The sequence below is a fragment of the Artemia sp. Qi Xiang Cuo genome, unplaced genomic scaffold (genome assembly GCF_049724085.1).
Source record: "Artemia sp. Qi Xiang Cuo unplaced genomic scaffold, ASM4972408v1 HiC_scaffold_2954, whole genome shotgun sequence".
NCBI lineage: Eukaryota > Metazoa > Arthropoda > Branchiopoda > Anostraca > Artemiidae > Artemia > Artemia sp. Qi Xiang Cuo.
Window position 1 is genome coordinate 1,330,563 of NW_028300808.1, and position 5,897 is coordinate 1,336,459.

The window sequence follows — 5,897 nt, forward strand, 5'->3', positions numbered from 1 at the left end:
CATTAAATAAGTAATTTGTTTTTTGTTAAAAACGTTTGGCTTAAATAAAATCGTAAATTTTAAAAAAAACAAACCTTACGTTAATTAATAAATTCTTTTTTTTTTTTGTTAAAAAATTTTGTTTTTAAAAAAAGCTTAATATTGCATAAAAAAACAAATGAAGTTTAGTAAATTATTACTTTGTTTTCTTGTATAAAACGATTCTCTTAAATAAAAGAGAATATTTTAGAATCACAATAACTTAATTTCAGTAACTGATTCCTTTTTATTTTTTGTTAAAAAAGAATGTATTAAAAAAAATCGGAACTTTTAAAATAACAACAATTTAAGTTACTTAAATGATTACTTTTTTTTTTTTTTTTTTAAAAATGATTGGCTGAAACAAAAGCGGAACTTTTAAAATCACAACAACTGAAGGTCATTAAATAATTCCTTTGTTTTTTTTTATACAAGATTTGCTTAAATAAAATAAGAACTTTTAGAATCACAACACCTGACGGTAAGTAAATAATTCCTTTGTTGTTTTTTTTAAACACGATTGTCTAAAATAAAAGCGGAACTTTTAAAACCACAATAAATTAAGGTCATTAAATAATTTCTTTGTTTTTTTGTTAAAAACGATTGTATTAAAAAAAAGCGGAACTTTTAAAATCACAACAACTGAAGGTCAGTAAATAATTCCTTTGTTGTTGTTTTTTGTTAAACACGATTGGCTGAAACAAAAGCGGAACGTTTAAAATCACAACAAATGAAGGTCAGTAAATCATTCCTTTGTTTTTTTTTAAACACTATTGTTTTAAATAAAAGCGTACATTTTAAAATCACAACAAATGATTTTAATTAAATAATTCATTTTTTTTTTTTGTTAAACACGATTTGATGAAAAAAAAGAGGAACTTTTATAATCACAACAACTGAAGGTCAGTAAATGATTCCTTTGCTTTTTTTTTTAAACACGATTTGCTGAAACAAAAAAAGAACTTTTAAAATAACAAAAACTTAAATTTATTAAATGATTCTTTTGTTTTTTTTGTTAATCAGGTTTGGCTTAAAAAAATGCTGAAATCTTGAAATAACAAAAACTGAAGGTCAGTAAATAATTCCTTTTTTTTAAACACTTTTTTATTAGACAAAATAAGAACTCTTAAAATAAAAAAAACTTATTTTATTTAATTGTTCACTTTGTTTTTTTTGTTAAACTTATTGGACTTAAATAAAAGCGTAACTTTTAAAATCACAAAAACTAAAAGTTATTAAATGATCCCTTTGTTTTTTTTGTTATACACGATTGGCTGAAATAATAGCTGAAATTTTATAGTAACAACAAATTAAAGTCATTAAATAATTCCTGTTTTGTTTTTTCTAAAAACTATAGTATTACATAATAGCGTACATTTTGAATCCACACCAACTTAATTTAATTCATTATATAATTTTTTTGTTTGTTAAAAACTTATGTATTAAATTAGAGCGAACCTCTGAAAACATCAAAAACTGAAGTTCAATAAATAATCCCTTTTTTTTTTTTGTTAAACACTATTCGATTAAATAAAAGCGAAAATTTTAAAATCACAACCACTGAAGGTCATTCAATGATTTCTTGTGTTTTTTTTTTGTTAAAAAATATTGGCTGAAAAAAAAGCAGAAATCTTAAAATCCCAAAACCTTAAGTTAATTAAATATTTACTTTTTTTTTTTTTAAAAAACGATAGGATTAAATAAATGAGTAAATTTTAAAAAAACAGCAACTGAAGGTCATTAAATATTGACTTTGTTTTTTTTTTTAAAAACTAGTGACTTAAATAAAATAGTACATTTTAAAATAACAACAAATGAAGGTAATTAAATAATTCCGTTGTTTTTTTTTTGTTAAACACTTTTGACTTAAACAAAAGCAGAACTTTTAAAATCACAATAACTGAAGGTAATTAAATGATTCCTTTGTTTTTTTTTTGTTAAAAACTTTTGTATTTAAAAAAAGAGTAACTTTTTAAATAGCAAAAAATGATGGTCAGTAAATGAGTCATTTGTTTTTTTTGTTAAACATGCTTGGCTGAAACAAAAGAGGAACTTTTAAAATCACAACAACTGAAGGTCAGTAAATAATTCCTTTTATTTTTTTTTGTTAAACACGATTGGCTGAAAAAAAAGCGGAACTTTTAAAATCACAACAACTGAAGGTCAGTAAATAATTCCTTTGTTTTTTTTTATACATGATTGTTTTAAATAAAAGCAGAAATTTTAGAAACACAACAACTTAAGTTTATTAAATAATTCCTTTGTTTTTTTTTTTAAACACGATGTGCTGAAAAAAAAGATGACCTATTAAATCAAAACAGCTTAAGGGTATTAAATAATTCATTTGTTTTTTTTGTTAAAAACTATTGTCTTAAATAAGGTTTGACCTTTTAAAATAAAAGCAACTGAAAGTCAGTAAATAATGAATTTTTTGTTTTTTTTTGTTAACCATTAGTGTATTAAAAAAATGCTTAACTTATAAATAAAAAAAATTTTATTTAATTTATAAATTTCCTTTGTTTTTTTTTAAACAAGTTTTTTTTTAATATTATAGTAAATATTAAATTAAAAAAAAAATAATGTAAGTAAATAATTCCATTGTTTTTTTTGTTAAAAAAGAGTTTTTGAAACAAAAGCGGACCTTTTAAAATAACTAAAAATTAAGGTTAGAAAATTATTCATTTGCTTTTTTTTTTAAAAAATATTTTCTTAAAAAAAAAAATAAATTTAAAAATCACAAACCATTAAAATATGTAAATTATTAAATTTTTTTTTTTTTTAAAAACTTTTTACTTAAAAAAAATCTTAAAATTAAAAATAAAAAACAATTAATTTAATTTAATTTTAACTTTGTTGTTTTTTTTTTGTTAAAATATTGTGTCTAAAAACAATTAGTAACTATAAAAAAAAAAAAACCTGTTTGTCATGAAATGTTGACTTTGTTTTTTTTTGTTAAAAATGGGTGTATGAAAAAATATAGTAAATTTTAAAATAAAAAAAAATGAATTTCATTAAATGTTTCCTTTGTTTTTTTGTTTCTTAATCACGAGTGGTTAAAACCAAAGCTGACTTTTAAAATAACAACAACTGAAGTTCATTAAATAATTCCATTGTTTTTTTTTGTTAAACACGATTGTCTTAAACAAAACAATAAATTTTAAAATAACAACAACTGAAAATCATTAAATGATTCCTTTTTTTTTTTTGTTAAAAACTATGTGCTTAAGCTAAATTGTACATGTTAAAATTACAACAACTAAAGGTCATTAAATAATTCCTTTGTGTTTTTTGTTAAAAACGATTTTCTGAAATAAAAACGGTATTTTTAAAATAACAAAAAATTAAGTTCATTAAATAATACCTATTTTGTTTTTTTTGATAAACATTATTGGATGAACAAAAAGAGGAACTTTTAAAATAACAACAAATGAAGGTCAGTAAATCTTTCCTTTTTTTTTTTTTTTAAACACGATTGTTTTAAATAAAAGCGGAACTTCTAAAATCACAACAACTGAAGGTCAGTAAAAAATTCCATTGTTTTTTGTTAAAGACGATTTGCTGAAACAAAAGCTAAAATTTTAAAATCACGGCAACTGTATGTCATTAAATAATTCATTTGCTTTTTTTTTTAAAAATGATTTGATTAAACAAAACAAGAACTTTTAATACAAAACAACTTAAAATCATTAAATGGTTCCTTTGTTTTTTTTGTTAAACACGATTGTCTAAAGCTAATTCGGACATTTAAAAACCACAACAACTGAAGGTCAGTAAATGATTCCTTTTTTTTTAACACGATTGGATTAAACAAAATAATAACTTTTAAAATAAAAACAAAAGAATGAAATATATCGAGACCTTTGTTTTTTTTTGTTAAAAATTATGGTATTAAACAATCGTGGACATTTGAAAATCACAACAACTTACAGTCATTAAATTTTGCCTTTGTTTTTTTTTGTTAAACACGATTGTTTTAAATAAAAGCTTAAATATTAAAATCAAAACAACTTATGTTCAGTAATTATTTCCTTTGTTTTTTTTGCTAAAAATTTTGGGATGAAATAAAAGATTAAATCTTGAATTCACACCAACTTAATGTAATTATATGATCCCTTTTTTTTTTTTTTATAAACTATTTGCTTAAACAAGAGAGTACCTGGGAAAACGAAAAAAACTGAAGGTCAATAAATAATCCCTTTGTTTTTTTTGTTAAACATTATTGTCTTACATAAACGCTAAAATCTTAACATCACAACAACTAATAGCAATTAAATTATTTCTTGTGTTATCTTTTTAATCTAGTTTGGCATAAATAAAAGCTGACCTTTTAAAATAACAAAAACTGAAAGTTATTAAATATGTAAGTTGTTTTTTCAAACACTATTTGCTTAAATAAAAGCGGACCTCTTAAAATCCCAACAACTGTCGGTCATTAAATAATTCCTTTGTTTTTTTGTTAAACACGATAGGCTTAAATAAAAGCGGAACTTTTAAAATCACAACAACTGACGGTCATTAAATAATTCTTTTTTTTTTTTTTTTAAACACGATTGGTTGAAATAAAAGCGGAAATTTTAAAATCACAACAACTGAAGGTCAGTAAATAATTACGTTGTTTTTTTTGTTAAAAAAGATTGTCTTAAACAAAAGCTGAAATTTTAAAATCACAAAAACTGAAGTTCAGTAAATTATTCCTTTTCTTTTTTTGTTAAACACGATTGGCTGAAATAAAAGCGGAACTTTTAAAATCAAAACAACTTATGTTCATTAAATGATTCATTTGTTTTTTTGTTTGTTAAACACGATTGGCTTAAACAAAATCGGAACTTTTAAAATCAAATCAAGTGAAGGTCAGTAAATAATTACTTTGTTTTTTTTTTATACAAAATTGGCTGAAATAAAAGCGGACCTTTTAAAATTACAACAACTGAAGGTCTTTGAATAATTCCTTTGTTTTTTTTGTCAAAAACTATTGGCTTAAATAAAAGAGTAACTATTAAATTCGAACAAACTGTAGTGAATTAAAAGTGGACTTTGTTTTTTTTTGTTAATAACGATGTGCTTTAATAGAATAGGAAATCTTAATTTCACAACATCGGAAGGTCAGTAAAAAATTCCGATGTTGTTTTTTTTTTGTTAAAAACGATTGGAGGAAAAAAAAGTGTAAATATTAAAATCAAAAAAAATTAATGTAATTAAATAAGTCATTTGTTTTTTTTTAAACAATTGTTTTTTAAATAAAAGATGACTAATAAAATAAAAAAAAATTATGGTAATTATATAAGTCCATTGTTTTTTTTTGTTAAAAATGAGTTGCGTAAACAAAACCAAAAATTATAAATTAACTGCAACATAATATCAGTAAAATATTACCTTTCTTTTTTTTTTTAAAAATTTTGGATTACAAAAAAAAATACATTTTAATACAAAAAACATTTAAATCTTAAAATTGTTCCTTTGTTTTTTTTTGTTAAAAACTATTTGCTGAAACTAAAGCAGACATTTAAAAACAACAAAAACTGAAGGTCATTTAATGATTCATTTGTTTGTTTTTTTTTTGTTAAAAACGATGTTAAAAAACAACTGAGTAACATTTAAATAAAAAAACAATTATTTTCATTAAATGTTTACTTTGTTTTTTTTTGTTAAAAAAGAGGTTATTAAACACAATCTGACATTTGAAAATAACAACAACTAACGGTAATTCAATCAGTCATTTGTTTTTTTTGTTATACCATAGGGTTTTAAAAAAAATATTAAATTATAGAATAAACCAAACGTATATTAATTAATAATAGCCTGTTTTGTGTTTTCTCTAATATTTGTTATTAAAAAAAATATTTCCTTTTAAAAAAAAACAACAGTAATTAAATTAAAAA